We start from the raw sequence: 18,618 nt of genomic DNA, 5'->3' as shown, positions 1-18,618 counted from the left end.
TGGAGCGAAAAAGTTCATATCACAGGTACTACCTTCTGAAATCCACATTGTGTTTCAGGAAGTGTTGGTTTGGTCAAATGTTTTGTAAATCTGGATATTATTATCTTGGCTAGACCTTTGCTAGTATTCACAAGGAGGGAGATGCATCTATTGCTGTCACAATTTGAGTGGTCCCCTTTCTTCTTGTAGATGGTTACAATATCAGAAGTAAATCAGATGGAATTTATTCTTGGTTCCAGATAGTATGAGATTATGGGGTGCTGGTGAAGTAACTGGCCACCCTCTCTGATCAATTCAGATGGTATGCTATCAGGATCAGGTCTTTTGTTATTTTTTGAGATCGGATGGCCTGAACAGTTTCTGCAAGTGTAGGCAGGACGTCGATATGTGCCGCTTCAGGGGAATTTGGAATGTAATCAGTGATATTGTGCTTCACCAAGGTTCTTCGATTCAGTAAGGTGTTCAACAGTTGTGTCCATCTTTCTATGATTGCTTGCTTGTCTTTCAGGAGCTCTCCTGTGGGTGATCGAACAGGGTTTATGTTGTGTTTGGTTAGAACATAGATGGTTTAATGGATTTGAAGAATCCATGTTGGTCGTTGAGATCTGCCAACCTTTGCAGCTCTGTTGTTTGCTCAGTCCACCATTTGTTCTCCAAGTCACTCAGTTTTCTCTGGGTTTCAATTCTGAGATTCTGGAATTCAGTTTTTAGGGTTAAGGAGCGAGGGGGGAGCCAGCCAGTTGTTTTACGCTCAATTCTTCACTGCAAGAAGGTCATGTATGCCCTCAGCATATTCATCAAACCAGTCTTTATGACAGCGAGTGAAGAAGCCTATGGTTTCTTCTGCATTGTTTTGGAGCAGTGTCTTAATGTTTTGCCACTATGCATCTAGGTCTGTTGCATTGTTGTCTGGATTAAGTGGTGGACACTGAGAGAGCTTGTCTGTAATAGTGCTGCAGAAGGTGTTACAAGGTGCTACATTCTTTAAACTACAACAATTTAGTTTCTTGGTGGATGGTCTGTGGGCATATGATCAGCTGCAATTTGGTAGCTATAATGTTATAGTCTGTTGAATACTCAGAACCTCTCATTGCTCGGGATATAAGAACTTCTCTTCGATCTCACTGCCTTACAATGACATAGTCAATTAGGTGCCAATGTCTGGATCGTGGGTGCATCCATGTGGTATTGTGTTTATTCTTAAGTTGAAAAGTGGTGTTTTAAGCATAAGGAACGCAGTCCAAGGCCACTGTTGTTCATGTTACCAACACCATGGCAGCCTATAATGCCTTGCCAGAGATGATTATCTTTTCCTGCTCTAGCATTAAAATCTCCAAGCTGGATCAGTTTGTCATTAGATGGTACTGAGCATCCTAAGAGTCGTATAAGGAATCTTTGATGATGTCCACAGAATCAAGCGTTGGGGCACTGGCACTGATGAGTGGTATGCGCCAAGACATCAGCTTCTCTGATATACCCACAGATGATTCTTGGATCCTCTGTAGTGGATGGTTCGGACTGCAAAACCAATACCATGATTTCTTCTTACATTGTTTGGGTATCCCCTCCAGAAATAGGTATACTCTTCTCCTGCTTCTGTTAAGTTGCCCTCTACTGAGAGGCAAGCCTCAGACAAGGCAACAGTGTCAGTTTTGTATCTTTTCAGTTCGTGGGAAGTAAGGGCAGTTCTACTGTGTGGTCATGTGTCATGGTCAGTATCAATCAAGGTTCGTATATTCCATGGGCCAAGAGTCAGAGGGATTCCTTTGGTTTTGCGACCGCAGTGTGAGATGCCTTGACAGACGTGGTTATCTGCCCAGGTGGTGTGGAGCAGCAAATGTTTAGTTTACTTTTTTAAACTCCTCCCCGTCAGAGATAAGCTGTCGGGTATCCGTTTCCGGGTGCTTAGTCCCTCTGGGCCAATGCCGCCGGTGTGCACGACTGGAGCCAACGGTTTCCAGTCACTGTCACCCTATCCTGTTGCCATAGATATTTTGGTTTTGATGAAAAGGTGAAATAGGAGGTGAATATAGCAGTGGGCTTGCGCAATGAACGGATTTGGTGTAATGGTGAGGGTGCGTAGTCCATGCCACCACATAACTTGATTTTTCTCAGCTTCTGATGATGGCATGAAGATTCACGACGCCCATCTACTGAGCAGGGTTGTAGGAGTCTGCCGGGAGCTCTATCTGTCGAGCCTCGCCTTCCGTGGGACTCCACTCATGGATTTTCTGTTCGAGGTTTACTCCCGCAGCCTTAACCCATCCAAGGGCAATCCACAGGGCAGTGGACACGTGCACACACAAACATGTGCACACACAAACACACTCACACACAAATACAAACACGCACAAACACAAGCATGCTCAAACACAAGCACCCACAAACACAAGCAAAGCAGAGAGAAAGAGAGAGAGAGAAAAAAGAAAAACTGTCACCAGACCATAATGAATTTAACAGGAACAAGAAAATAACCAAACAATACAGTTTCCTATAACAGTTCACTTCTATGGAAACTTGTTTTTCGTAAGTTTATTTATAAAACTTTAGCCGGAGGACACCTTGTTTTTCTTAACTCCTTTACTACCTCAGGAAAGTTTTAATCAGCATTCTCTTCTTTCTATCTCTAGACAATTATATTCAGCTTGGGAAAGACTTTTTGGACTGAAATGGTTTGATAGAGCCTATGACCCCCCCTCCCCTCCCTTTCACTCTTCCTGTTGCCGATGTTCCCTGCTGCACGAGATTTCCCTGTCGCCAGTCGGCAGCCAGTACCCAAGCTAGTGGCTTATGCTCTGAAAGTGATGTTCCGTAACTGTCCCTTGGTACGTCACGAAAACAAAAAATATTAGGCATCAGGTAACGTTCTGACCAGTGAATGTCCAAAATCAGATACATGAAATTAATATGACTGGTTTCTGATATATGTGTCCATTACCCTTGTTTCCTAGAATATTGACATTTTTTAATTAACAATCCCCATAGTCCAACAATTAGGCTTACCTATGATGTGCAATTATGTTTCAGTAACAACTGGAAACTTACACCAAAATAATAAACAAGCTGGTCTGGAGCATCCTCGACCTCATTCCCATTGTTGCATGCTGTAAACATCAGTTACTGCGCACAACATGACTAATAAACATGGCATTTGATGCCATACTTCAAACTCAGTGATAGGCAAAGGGAGACGGAGGAAGGGGTTACAACGTTGTCAGTTTAGCATAACAAAGCGTCTACCGTAGAATACTAAGATACAAAAGGTATACAAAAGAGGAATGATCAGTCAATAGGCATGTCCAACGAATGAGTTATGTAGTGATGAGCACTGCCTCCAGTGCTGTCAAAAGTTGAAGATGTATCATCACCGGAACGCCACTTCCCGTTACACAGCCTATTCGCTGCTCACAGTTATTGTTAAATACGGTACAACGTTGCAGTCGCATGCTTTGTTTTACTGCAACAGTACAGATTTCAGTTGTCCAAGGAGATAAAACAACACTTTAAGAAATGTTTACATTACTGCGTCCGTACATCTCGATATGCTAAATAGGTGTGAAAGAGCGCATGGCCATCACCATAATGAAAACGGCAAGCCGACTTGTAAATAAAGAAATGCCTTTAATATGTCACATTTTACAGCGCCTTAATCATTATAATCAGAGTCTATTTCTCTTTTAATGTACTGTGTGACTGAGTTTACCAAGCCATCCATACAACCAACATAATTTATACAAAAGCCTCAGTTGTGTCTGTGCTTAGCGAATGCAGTATAACAACTAAAAAAAAAAAAAAAAAGTACTAAGAAGTTTCTTGTGCCACGTAATATTACCAATTAAGTTAACCAAACTTTCCATAAAACCAACACAGCTATACCAAAGCCTCGCTGTGTATATATTCAGCGGGTGAAATGTGCAGGACAAAATGTACGAGATCTAGCAGTGGTCCACGGTGCTACACAATCGTGGTCTAAATTACTGATAATGCGGCTCGCAAAATGCTCACCAATTTTATACGAGATAATTTTAATCTGGCGGCACACTACATGATGAAAGCTAATTAGACCGTAACCTGCATAACACCATTTTAAGGAGTAGATCTGTTAGACATTATTTTGATTTACTGTTTTACTACTCGGACTTCTCTCGACTAAACAAAATCGTCTTTTTGTTCTACTAAATATTATTCTTATAATCCATCAGAAGCATAGAATGTGTTGCTGAGAAAGATAGCTGGTGAAATCAGTGGCCGGTAAGGTAGCTCCACTGAAGTACATAATCATCTGCTGTTAGCTTGAATACAATATCGAGATGCCACCAGGACACTCTGAAAGGATCAACAAGAGCATTACTAGAACAGCTATCATGGAATACTTTTTTTGTTTTTTATCTCCCTTGTGAAGTTTACCATGATGAATGTCCGTGAAAAAGCAAAAATAATAAATAAATAAATAAAAAATAAAAAATAAAAAAAATTGGAATTGGCTCTGAATCGGTGCAGATGCGACCTGTTAAATGTTCACTAATTATCTAAGAGTGCAGCCTTGTTCTCAGGGAACCACGCAACCTGCACAGGAAAAACAATATCAGTGTTGCAACAAAACAGCATCCTTATTATGTCCAGACAGTATCGACGTATTGAATTATGTCATCTTCAGTGGGATCTGAACAGATATTAAATAGATCTGTAAGGTGATTAAAAGTCCCTAAAAAAGAACAATTTGAGCTTGAGCTTATCCTACATATAAAATAACACAACGCTTTTGCTTTTATATGTACGATGAGCTTAAGCTCAAATAGTTCTTTTAGGACCTTTTTTTTTTATGCGAGGAAGAAGGAACCAAAGGTCATGAGCCCGCAATAACAGTTCCCTCCAAGAGAAAAACAAAATACAATAGAGAGCCAAATTCAAGATCCGATCACTTCGAGATGCCTGAACACACTGCGTTTGAAAGACTGGAGATCATAGGCAGCAGGAAATACAGACAGAGGGAGACAGTTCCAGAGTTGACCTGTTGCATAAATGAAAGACTGGGAGTAACGGTTAACTCTTGCATTAGAGAGCTGGACAGAAAAGGGATGAGAGTTTGCTGCTAGACGGGTGCTACGCGCCTGTCGTAGAGGTGGAGGAATGCATGCAGGCAGTTCTGAGGAGCAGTGACCATTAAAGTAGCGAGAGAAAAGAGATAAAGATGCAACAGTGCGGCGAAGAGACAGAGGTTGAAGGGAGTCAGTAAGAGGAGGAGAGGTAATGAGACGAAAGGCCTTTGACTCCACCCTATTGAGAAGAGCCGTATGTGGGGAGCCTCCCCACACATGAGAGTTGTACTCCACACAGGGGCTGATAAAACCCTGTATAGAGTCAACAATTGTGCAGGGATAAAGAAAGAACGGAGTTGGCTTAGCACACCCAATCTCTTGGAAGCAGATTTTACAAGAGATGTAATATGATCTATCCAAGATAAGTCTCGTAAAATGAAACCCCAAGCATGTTCAAGGATGATGCAGGATTAAGCTGATTATTATTAAACACTAGTGGGTATACCTGTGGAAGATTTTGTCGAGTTGATAGGTGCAAGAACTGAGTCTTAAATGCATTAAAAACAACCAGATTATTTTTACCCCGGTCAGAGATACGAGCCAAGTCAGACATTAGGTGTGCCATAGCCTCATCCCTTGTTTGTTGAAGTAACTGCTGATATGGGCGTTGCAGGAACCGAATGGAAAGGTGAAGGGTGGAGTCATCAGTGTATGAGTGGATAGGGTTAGATGTACAGCTTAGAAGATCATTGATGAATAAAAGGAAGAGAGTTGGTGATACGACAGAGCCCTGAGGAACACCACTGCTGATAGATCTAGGAGAAGAAAGATGGACGTCTACAACAGCAGCTATAGAACGACCAGAAAAGAAGCTAGCGATGAAAGCACAGATAGAAGGATAGAAACCGTAAGAGGGCAGTTTGGAAATTAAAGATTTATGCCAGACTCGATCGAAAGCTTTTGAGATGTCAAGTGCAATGGCAAAGCTTTCGCCAAAGTCCCGAATGGAGGATGACCTGGAGTCTGAAAGGTAGGTGAGAAGATCGCCAGTGGAGCGTCCCTGACGGAACCCGTTACTAACGATCAGAAAGAAGGTTGTGATAGGAAAGATGCCTTAAAATTTTTCTATTGAGAATTGGCTCAAAAACTTTTGAAATACAGGACGTTAAAGCAATTGGACGATAGTTGGAGGGTTGGGAGTGGTCACCCTTCTTTGGGACTGGGTGAATGAGAGCAAACTTCCAGCAAGAAGGAAAGGTACAAGTTGACAGACAAAGGCGAAAAAGTTTGCCTAGGCAGAGTGTAAGCACAGAAGCACAGTTCTTGAGAACAACAGGAGGGACCCCATCAGGCCCATATGCCTTTTTAGTATTGAGGCCAGTGATGGCAGAAAATACATCAGCTGAAGAAATTTTAATGTCAGCCATGAGGAAGTCAGAGGGGGGAAGTGATGGAGGAACAGCACCAGAATCATCTAAGGTGGAATTGGAGGAGAAAGTCTGTGCAAAGAGATCTGCTTTATCAGTAGAAGAAATAGCTACAGAACCATCAGAGTAGAAAAGAGGAGGGAAGGATGATGAGGTAAAGTTGTTAGAAAAGTTTTTGGCAAGGTACCAGAAGGAGCGGGAAGAATTCGAGTTGGAGAGTTGAGAGCATTTTGTACGGATGAAACTATTTTTAGCAAAACGAAGAACAGACTTAGCACAATTCCGGGCAGAAGCATAAAGATGATGTGATTCAGGGGTGGGTTGGCTCCGGTACCTTTTGTAGGCCCTCTCCTTGTTGCGGACAGCATTAGAACAAACATAATTAAACCAAGGCTTTCTTATGTTAGTCAAAGGATATGAGAAAGGAATGTATGCTTCCATGCCCGAGAGAATAACCTCCGTAATGCACAAGGCACACTCAGATGGCTCCCGGCCATGGAAGCAATAATCATTCCAGGGAAAATCAAAGAAGTACTGCCTGAGGGCCTCCTAATCCGCAGCTCCAAAATGCCACAGACGACGTTTCCCTGGAGGGTCCACAGGCTGTACCGGAGTGATAGGACAGGTTAAGATGATAAGGTTGTGATTGGAGGAGCCCAACGGAGAGAAAAGATTAACAGAGTAAGCAGAAGGATTAGTTGTAAGAAAGAGGTCAAGTATGTTGGAGCTCTCTCCAAGGCAGTCTGGGATACGGGTAGGGTACTGTACAAGCTGCTCTAGGTCATTAAGGATAGAAAAGATGTAGGCTTGTTCACCAGGTGGATCAGTGAAAGGAGAGGAGAGCCAAAGGTGGTTGTGAACATTGAAATCTCCTAGAATGAAGATTTCAGAGAAAGGAGAAATGGATAGAATGTGTTCCATCGTAGAAGTAAGATAGTCGAAGAATTTTTGATAGTCAGTAGAATTAGGGGATAAGTAAACAGCACAGATATATTTAGTCAGAGAATGACAGGAAACCCAAAGCCAGAGTGTAGAGAATTCAGAAGAATAGAGTTCAGGAACACGAGAGCAAGATAAGTTGTTGCGTATATATACACAACAGCCACCTTTGGCTTTGAAATGAGTATAGAGAAAGTAGGAGGATACAGAAAAGGGTTTGCTGTCAGTTGCCTCAGACAGCTGAGTCTCAGTTAGAAAAAGAAGGTGAGGTTTAGAGAAGGAGAGGTGATGCTCAACAGAGCGAAATTTAGAGGAAAGGCCGCGAATGTTGCAGAAATGAAGAAGATAGTCAGACAGTGGTTCCAGGCAACTTGAGTCATCACCGGGAGAGGAGAGGAAGGTGAGGGCATTTGTGGTCCCCCCCCCCCGGGGACTCCGAGGCTGGGTTATGAGATGCCATAGTTTTTTTAATTTTGGAAAAGGAAGTGTAGTGTGTACTGTGCAAGTAGTTTGGTGTAGTTTGAGAAATTTGTACTGGAGAGCATGCTGGCCTACTCTCTGTGTAACTGAGACACTGAAAAAGTTCAGCAAAGGGGGATGGTCAGGAACTAGTCCTGAGGGCTGATGAAACGGGAGTTCCAGCACTCCCTGTCATCAGCTTTCCATCCACCTCGGGAGTACTGCCCTGCTCGACTGGTGCTACAGTCTACTCCTTACTATCATATTTTATCTTTTAGATAAACTGAACATGACATAGTTCAGTATGTCGAAACGTCTGGACATAATAAAGATGCTGTTGCAACACTGATATTACGTTCACTAATTATGAAGTGTTTTTCATCGGCAGCACATTATGGGATTAAAGGTAATTGAACTGAACCTTGCCAACACCATCTTGCCGGGTAGTTAGGTTGGAGGTTTCTGTATTAGTTCCATTATCAGTTTATTTTGTGTTATAATTGATTCGAATTCTTTGCCTACGTTTACTGCTTACGTTTAACCTCTGAGGCGGGTGGGACACAATCTGGCTGCACTATGGGGTGGTACTAACACTCTGCGGCCAGGTTGTGTAGGAAGAATACTGCCACCGTATTCCCTGCTTGTCGTGAAAGACGTCTAAAAGGGGCGGGGTGAGGGGACTACGGACCCCCTCCTCTGTTTTTTAGTTCCTAAAAAGAGACTGGCCAGAGAAAGGGATGGGGGATTGAGTTATCCCCGTACCCTGAAGATTAGGTCTATGATTGTACGTGGATGTTGTACGATTGAGGCTAAAAGGGAGGAGATTGGGAGAGTGTTTGTGAGAAGAAAGTTGGATGTGTTAGCTTTGAGTGTAACGAAGATGAAAGGGAAAGGTGAGTCTATGGAAGTGTGAATGGAAGATTGTCAGGTGTTGATAGAGGAAGGGGAAGAGAAGGTGTGGCCTTGTCAGTGAGTTCGGAAGTACAGCAGTGTGTGACTGAATGGAAGGAGGTGTCATCGAGACTGATGTGGGTGAAAGCGAAATTTGAACGTGGGTTGTGGGTGTTTGTGAGTGCATATGGGCCTGGTAGTGAAAGGGATGAAGAAGAGGGAGTCTTTCTGTAACGATGTTGATGAGTGTCTGCAGAGTTTTGGAGCGAATGTGAATGTGGTAATGATGGGAGATCTGAATGCTAGAGTGGGAAATGTAGTAGTTGAAGGTGTGTCTAGAAGAAATGAAAATGGGGAACGAATGATAGGGATGTGCGCTGAGCGAGAGATGGTGATTGGAAATACCTTGTTTGAGAAGAAAGATATGTATAAGTATACATGGGTGAGACAGGAAGGTGGAAGGGTTGTTGATAGAGGATTGATGGACTATGTAGTTGTGTCCAGGAATGTAATAGGAGGATTGTTGGATGTGAGAGTTCTGAGAGGGGAGGGTGGAGGTATGTCTGACCACTACCTGGTGGAGGGAAAGTTAAGAGTAGGTAAGAGATGGGTGAGAGCTAGGAGAGTTAGGTCCTGCAGGGAGGTTTTGAAAGTGAGTTTGATAAAAGAGAGAAAATCATAGAGTATCAGGAGAAATTGAAAGAAAAGTGGAACGCAGTGAAAGATCAGGAAAATGGCAGTGTGGAGGAGGAATGGCAGTTGTTTAAGAGTGCTGTGGTGGGCATGCAGAAGAGGTGTGTGGTGTGAGATGAGTCGATGGTGATGTTAGAAAGGGAAGTGAATGGTGGTGCAAGGAAGTAAGTATGGCTGTGGCTGAGAAAAGATGCGCATATGAAGTGTGGCTGCAGTGGAAGGAAGAGGTGTCATATGAGATATGAAAAGAGGAATAGGGCGAAAAGGGCTGTGCGTGATGCTAAAGAGGCTGCAGATGAGAGGTGGGGTAGGCAGTTGACTGAGAATTTTCAACAACGTAAGAAAATATTTTGGAAGGAGGTGAAAACGGTGCGAAAGGGAGAGTCTGGGAAGGAACAGCGAGTAAAAGCAGAGGACGGAATGATGTTAACTGAGATGGATGCAGTAAGGAAGAGATGGGCGGAGTATTCTGAAAGTTAAATGTAGACGGGGAAAGGGAGGCTGAGATTGTGGCAGATGGAAGGGTGCAAGGAATAAATGTATTGGGAGAATTGAATGATCTTTTATCACGAAGGAGGAAGTGCAGGAGGCAGTTAAGGAGATGAAAACAGGAAAAGCTGCAGGTATGGATGGGTGTGCTGTGGAATGCCTGAAGGGTGGTGGAACGACTATTACTGACTGGTTAGTAAGACTGTTGAATGTGTGCTTTGTGAAAGGTATGGTGCCAGTTGACTGGGCAAGTGCTTGTGTGGTCCTGTTGTATAAAGGTAAGAGTGGTAAGTATGAATGTACTAGCTTTAGGGGTATAAGTCTGTTGAGTGTTGTAGGTAAGGTGTATGGTAGTGTTAAATTAGAAAGAGAGGGTACAGAGACTGGTGATGAGCAATGTGGCTTTAGAAGCGGGAGGGGATGCATGGATCAGGTGTTTGCCGTGAGACAAGTGTGTGAAGAGTATTTAGAAAAGGTAAGGATGTGTTTTGGGCGTTCATGGATTTAGAGAAAGCGTATGATAGAATCGATAGGGAGGCTTTGTGGACTGTTTTGAGACTGTATGGACTTGCTGATAGGTTACTAAAAGGAGTGAAAAGTTTTTATGTAAGTAGTAGAGCGTGTGTAAGAGTGGGAAATACTGTGAGTTATTGGTTTCCCGTGAGAGTGGGGCTGTGGCAGTGATGTGTGATGTCGCCTTGGTTGTTTAATATTTATATGGATGGTGTTGTAAGGGAGGTGAATGCACGAGTGTTACAGTAGGTGGAGGTCTGAGTCTGGTGAATGTTGATGGTAGAGAGTGGAATCTGAAGCAGCTGCTGTTTGCAGATGACACTGCACCGGTGGCTGATTCAGAGGAGAGATTGTGACAGTTGGTAGAGGAGCTTGGATGGGTGTGTGAAAGGAGGATATTGAAAGTAAATGAGAATAAGAGTAAAGTGATGAAGAGTACGAGGTTGGTAGATGGTAGGAGGATGAATATAGTTTTGAATGGTGAGTTGCTTGAGGAGGTAGAGTGTTTTAAGTATTTAGGGTCACATGTTGCTGTGGATGGAAGAGTAGATGGAGAAGTGAAGTTTTGAATGAATGAAGTAGGAATGGTGCTGGGAAGAATGAAAAAAGTGTTTAGATGTCGTTCGCTTAGACTGGATGTAAAGAGAAGGCTGTATGAGGGTGTTGTGGTACCGACTGCATTATAATGAGCAGAAACATGGACTATGGGTGTAGCAGAGAGGAAAAGTTTGAATGTAATGGAGATGAGGTGTCTGAGGAGCATGTGTGGAGTAACACGTATGGATCGAGTGAGAAATGATGAAGTGCAAATGAGAACTGGAGTTGTTCGGGAGATGGCTGATCGAGTTGAGCAGAGAGTGTTGTGATGGTTTGGGCATATGGAAAGAATGGATAATGAACGATTGGTGAAAAAGATAACTAAGTCTGATGTGAAAGGTGTAAGGCTGAGAGGAAGACCACGAATAGGATGGATGGACAGTGTGAAGAAAGCGTTGGATGCGAGAGAGATGTCTGTTGAGCAAGGAAGAGTGGCTGTGCATGAGAGAAATGAATGGAGAGAAATTGTGAATGAATAAATGATGACGCAACCCTGAGGGGATATTCTCCCGCATTTGTCTGATCAGCTGATCAAGTCATGTGATGTGGCAGGAGTAAACCAGCTCTGCTGTCGGGCCCTGCTGTGGATGTCACTGATCGCACTGAACAGTTGACCCTTGTGCGGTGTGGTGCGGTGAGGATCTGTCCCTTCTCCCCTTTGGAGCTAAGATGCGAATGAATGTGTTTGAGTGGATGAGTAAATTGGGAGTGTGTCGTCCTGTCTCGGCTACCTCCCTTTCCTTGGGGGAAGCAGCCTAGATATATAGATAGATAGACAGATACACGTTTACTGGGTTTTTTCATAATTGTTTGACACGTTTTAGATATATACTGCTATTAATATTCGTAATTCCATCACAAATAATTTTCTGTTTACAATATCTGTCACACAATCTCTTCTACCACGAAATATGGTTTGCATTTAGGGTTTCATGTTCAGAGTTTGTTTTACATAGTATGCTCATTAATGACTTCCGGCTATATACTAAGTAAATGACATACTTCATCTATCACTCCCTTAACCTTCGGCATTAAGGAAGGTTTTTGCGGGGATGAAGGTGTTCCGATTTTCACTTTATCAGTCTCTTCAACCTATGCAACTCTCTCTCTCTCTCTCTCTCTCTCTCTCTCTCTCTCTCTCTCTCTCATATAGCATAATGTTTTGATCTCATGTCATTGTAATCCATTCTGTCTTCCTTAAATGAACACTCAAGTTATGTCGCAAGGACGATTAGGTTAGATTCAAAGAATGTCAAGGTAAGATCCATTGGAAGTAAATTGCTACAAGTAAATTGCTACAAAAAATATCCAGTCTGCGATGCAATGTCTGACTGTTTCATCAAATAACGGGATATTTATCTCCAAGGAAATAAAGACCAAATAACAGAACACACCAGAATACGTTAAAATACTACCATATACTCGCATCTTCGCTTATATAGTTAATGCGAGTTATGACCGGGAGTTGCATTAGGTCAGTTGGCCCATGCGAGGCAGGTCCTGCGTAAACTTCGTCATATTGCATCGTATCGTTTAAGCCGGGATAGTATTTGAAGTAAGATCACCCGTTTCATTTGGCCACGTTTTGGGCATTCCGTTTCTCAGTGCCACATAAGCTGTAGGTGTCAGCAACGAAGATTATGACCAGGACGTGATTCAGTGTATGGAAGTTCCCTTATTTCGGTTATTGCATCCATTTACATTGCTGGATATTTTGCGTCAGAATATGATATTTTGACCTTACTTTGACGTGGCTCTAAAGGCCTGTTCAATCTGTAATCAGAGTAGTACATAATACTGGTACAAATCGTTCGTTCCTTTTTCGTTCGTAAGAAGAGAGATTGAGAGGAAAGGTGACAGGAGGAAGAGACACTGAGAGGTATGGCGGCGAGAGGAAAGTGGACTGAAAGGAAGGAGTGCAGGGGAGATGAAACAAGGATGGTGGAATAGGGAAGACAGACCGAGAGAATAGGAAAGAGGGAGACAGAGAACGGGACTGAAAGGAAGGGGTGGAGAAAGGAAGAGAGACAGGGGGGGAGGGGAGAGGCGCAATGGGAGAGAGAGAGAGAGAGAGAGAGAGAGAGGGGGAGAAAATAGACAAGTAGAGAGGACTGGTGTTGTGAAGAAAGGTGGTTGAGGGGATGATGGGCGTAGCTACATATCTGATCTCACATGCCCCCGAACTGTAAACATGCAACCAGTAAAGCGTCTTTGTCGGCGAGGTACGAGCGAGCCTTTTAAATCCAAAAGCACTGAAATGTTGCCTTACACCCCGAGGATGCCTAAAGTATATTGATGGCTATATACCTACCAAGTTTCACACCTTTACGACAAACTGTCTGGCCTGTGGCCCTCTTTTAACCTGTCACGTCCCGACCACTTTCGCACCTCTGACACCCCCCAGTCCCGACCACTTTTGGAAAAAAAAAAAAAATTTGGCTAAAACCTCTGCTTTTGGTGAGAAACATCGAAAATTCATAGAGAAATCGCTCACCTGAGGTTTAAAATACTCGATACAGGTAGGAGTACCTCCTTACCTTACAGGGTTTTCTATCAGGCTGGCTGCAAAGAAAACGAGTTCTGTGGGAGGATAACTATTCCACACCACTCCTAAACGGTATTTATTTATTTATTTGGTACGAATTTATATGTTGTATGAAAGTATATTGGTTTTCAAACAGTAATATAGGCATTATAAGCATTGTTTCACTCACTAACTCATCACCATTCCTGACCTTCTTTTGCCACATTACCTGATCATCATTTCTGACTGTTTCTTCCTATAAAAGTGAGTTTTACGCCAGGTACCCCTTTTTTTTGGATAAGGGCTAAGGCGTTGCCCCTGGGTAGAGGACTTTGGTTTGGAGTGTGTAGCATTTTATGACCGGATGCCCTTCCTGATGTCTACCAATGACCCTTGGGTGGATTCGATCCTCCGACCCTTCGGTCAGAGCGGAAATGCTATGTAAACTTTGTCCTCCACATTGTCATCGATTGGGGAACCACTGTGGCCCTGAATGTCTTTATTGGCCAGGTCACTGGTAACAGGTGAATTGCCAAGACAATGGCATGCGGGGGGGGGGAGGTTATGCGGTGTAAGGCATTGTCCCTGCTTGGCATCTTATAGAGGAATAGAGGAAGGTGTCCCATGTATACATACGAAAAATCACATGCGAAAATTGAAAATTGTGCAAATTAGGGACCTTGCAATTGCAAAACGTACCAGTACGTCGATGGGACTGGCAAATGCAAAATGTTGCAATGTACCCATACGTCGACGGGACGTCTCGGGTAAAAGATTTTCGACGTGCGTGTCACGTGCATCTCCTGGGTGTCATGAAACCTGTTAAATACAAATCATAAAGAATGGGGCTATCACAAGGTGCAAACCACGACGTGATCAGCCCAGTGGTTGCTGAGATTTAAATTTCTCAAAAGTGTTGCGGTCGGGCCTGGCCGGGTTGGGCAGCTCTTATGTGAGAAAATGCCACTACTTGACGAGAAACTCTCAAGGACTTCGTCCTCTCCCCTAATAAAAAAATGCATTGCCTTAACTGACCCTAAGTTTAATGCTGGAGGAATTGTACATTGTTATTTTAGGGTGTTAATTCTTCGGTTTTATTTGTAAAGTTACACATCCATTATGCCATCTCTACACGCCTTCCCCCGTGCTACTTGGACATAGGGTAGGGCTCATGACCTGAGTGTCACACTGTCATATTGCAGAACTTCTTCCTATCAGAATTCATTAATTTCATTCCCTAAACCGCTTCTGTTTGGAACTCTCTTCCCCATATTAGTTCACCCTAACTTGAACCCACAGCAGTTAAATCCAACTGTTTCAGATTTTTTTACGAATGGAGTACACCTGTAATCTGGTGTATGAATTTTTTCCCCTTCCTCTGTTTTTCTTCTGTAATGCACGCACGCACACACACACGCACATGCACATGCAAACACTACTGATTAACAGTCACTACTAGAGCAGAATAGCCTGCTGGTGGTCTTGCTAAAAAGACATCACAGTGAAGGAATTATCAACGTCCGGGTGAGATATATTTCTCATGTTGAAAATAATAATTTAGAGGTAAAAGAAACGAACAAAGACGTCATCGTTCTGAAACGTCTCGTGGTAACTGTTTATCACTCCCCTCTGGTTGAACCTTCCACTCCTCATTCTGTATTTATTCATCTTAACTAAAGCAAGTGCAAAACTGATAGCCTCAGAATTCCTTTATTCCCCAATTCTCACCCAGCCAGCCACTGTCAGGGCTTCATTTCTGTGATACGTACGACAAGCTTAAAGCACATGGATATTCTAGTCAAATCTGCCATCAATAATCACTTCAATGGCAAACCTGAACAGTACATAAATTGGGTTGATTGGAGATTAACTCACCACAGGGGCTAATGTTGTTCTGTTAACTGCACTGCCTCTAGGGCAAGATATTATACTCTTCTACTGCCGGGGAGGCCAATTCTGCTAGGAATCCTTTCTCCATGAAACAGTAGGTTAAAAGCTACTTCAATTAACTCTTTCTTTGACAACCAACCTTCAGGATGTTCATCTGGCTAACAACAGACCCCTCACCATGAAGGGTTGCAGCATTTGACACCAGTGCATCAAACGTCAGACTATACTGGCCTTGGTAGGTAATGTGTTAAAAGAAGCATCAGTTGTAGTGGATTGAGCAGACAAGTCGGTGTGTTGTGGCCGCAAGACGTCATTATGTACATCTTTCATCAACATCTACATCGGTTACGTGTTCACCTAAATGCCAGTTAAGTTGGAATATATGTCAATAAGTTTATAATGGCGCCCATCATCCACAAACTTAGTGTGGCGGCACTTTGTTTTAGGGTAACTCCATACTGAGTGGCAAGCCACATGATTTCCTGTAAACCAGGAAGTAATGTGGTAACCTTATAACTAACCAATACGTGTACCCTACGTGATAGCAAGTGGGTTGGAGAAGGGTTATTGTCCCGCCTTGGAAAACAACTATTGAAAATACTAACAAGAAGTCTCGGACCAGGACTGATCAACAGATAACGACTGTGGACGTAATAACGGACATGGTACAAACTGCGACGTGAAATGTAAGGGGTGCGAATGGTGACGTGAAAAAGAGAGAAATTGTCCAGATGTTTGAGGGTGCAAAAGTGGATGTATGTGGATTAAGTGAAACTAAATGTGAAGGTGGGAGTGTGAGAGAATGGGAATATAGATAGGGCATATGCGCGGGAGTGGGTGAGAATGAGAGGGCAAAAGAAGGAATGTGTATTATTGTATGCAAGAGGTGGAAGGGGAATATAAAAGATTATGGATCAGTTGGCTCAAGGATTATGTGGGTAAGACTGAAAGTAGAACTACAAATGTGGGCGATTGTGTGTATATGTGTCAACCCAAGATCATGCAAGTAGAGTGAAAGAAGAGCTTCGGGCAAAGGTGGAAGCGTGCATGGAAAGTTTGAAAGGAATGAAAGAGTATTTTTGATTGGAAATGAAAAGTAAGGAATGTGAAGGTGGAGAGAATAGTTGGTGACTGGGGTGTGCCTGCAGACTTGGATGAGAATGGCTGTGCTTTAATGGACATTTGTATGAGGAGGGAGTTGGTGATAGCAAATACCCTCTTTAGACACAAAATGATCCACAGGTATACGTGGCGAATGATGAGAGGGGTGGGTGGTGAACTGATGAACGGAAGGCATTGATTGATTATGTGTGTGTGAATGACAGAATGAGGTGATTCAAGAGCATATTACGTGTGAGTGGATGACAGAATGAGATGAGTAATGGATGCAAGAGCATAAAAAGGCTGGGGGAGTGGACTTTCTGACCAACATGGAAGAAGTCCATTCAAGGAGGGTAGAAAGGTTGCAAGAGGATGGAAAAAAGGCAGAAAATAAGAGAGAAGTGGAGGAGTGACTGGGTAAATATGATCTAGAGCAGGTGGGGAGGTACAAGCTGTGTGCAGGATATTCACAGGTGAGATCTGTGCAGCATGTGAAGTGGTGTGTGGGTGAAGAGAAGACGAAAGGGGGTGCAAGGAACAACATGGTGGAGAGATAGTACCGTAGTAGAATGGATATGGAAGATGTGCAGATTGGCCTGAGAGGAAGGTAAAGTCCCGGAGGATTGGAAGTCAGGTATAATTATTCCCCTGTACAAAGGACAAGCAGAAAAAGAATTGTGTGGTAATCATAGGGACATTTATCTTCTTAGTGTAATAGGAAAAGTGTATGGTAGGATACTTATTGACAGAGTTAGAGAAATAACAGAGGAATTAGTTGGTGAAGAACAGGGAACTTTCAAGAAGGGAGGAGGTTGTGTAGATCAGATATTCATTCTTAAGTCTTTAGTGGAAAAGTTGCTAGAGAAAGGAAAGATGTTGTATGCGGCCTTCATTGATTTGGGGAAAGCATATGACAAGGTGGATAGAAAAGGAATGTGGAAAATGTTAAAAATATATGAAATAAATGGGAAGATGCCGAATGCCGTGAAGAGAACTTATGGATAGTGAATTGAGTGAATTTTTCTTTGTGAATATTGGATTGAAAGAGGGATGTGTCATGTCTCCATGATTATTCAATCTGTATATGGATGAGGTTATAAAAGAGATACAAGGTAGGGCTGTGGATGTTGAAGCTTTAATGAGAGAGGGCAGTGTGCGGAAACTCCCTGTACTGTTGTTTGCAGATGATGCTATATTGTTAGGAGAAGACGAAGGGGAACTGCAAGGTGAATGAGTTTGGGAGAGTGTGCAAGAAACGGAATCTAAATGTGAATGTAGGGAAGAGTAAAGGTATGGTCTTCGAGAGAAATGAAATAACTGGATGTAGAAGTACAATGATGCTGGATGATGAGGGAATGGAAAATGTAAAATCATTTAAGTATTTGGGTAGTATGATGAGTAAAGATGGAAGTTTGGAGGATGAAGTGCTTGAAAGGATACAACAAGGCAGAAAGGTTGCTGGTTCTTTGAAAGCAATGATAAGAAACAGGGATGTGAGCGTGGAAGTAAAAAAGTCTCTACATGACAGTATTGTGATACCAAATCTAACGTATGGAAGTGAAGCTTGGACCTTGTTAGAAGGACAAAAGTCAAGAGTGAGAGCAGTGGAAATGAGTTATATGAAAGGAGCATGTGGAAATACATGAAGAGACAGGCTGACAAATGAGGAAGTGAAGCAGCATTGTGGTGTGGATGTGGATGTGATAGAATGCGTTAAGAGAAATACATTGAGGTGATTTGGCCATGTGGAGAGGATGGAGAGTGAGAGACAAACGAGTGTATGTGAGTAAGGTGGTGGGAGAGAGAGGGGGGAGGCTAAGGATGTGATGAGGGAAGGAGTGGAGAGGTATATGAGAAAGGGAGGTGTGAGCTGGGAGCAAGGCAGCGAAATGGCGAGGGACCGGGAGACATCGAGGCCTTACGGGATTAAGGCGCCCTTACTTCTGCACTCAACACCACCCACCACAACCATGCCTACGAACGCACTACTCTCCCCATACCCTATGTTGCCGTAAATTTACCGGGCTTTGACGTCTTTATTCCAGATTATCTCGTT

The sequence above is a fragment of the Coenobita brevimanus genome, chromosome 75 (genome assembly GCF_032717465.1).
Source record: "Coenobita brevimanus isolate Jiangsu-jjx chromosome 75, ASM3271746v2, whole genome shotgun sequence".
NCBI lineage: Eukaryota > Metazoa > Arthropoda > Malacostraca > Decapoda > Coenobitidae > Coenobita > Coenobita brevimanus.
This window is presented reverse-complemented; position numbering follows the sequence as displayed.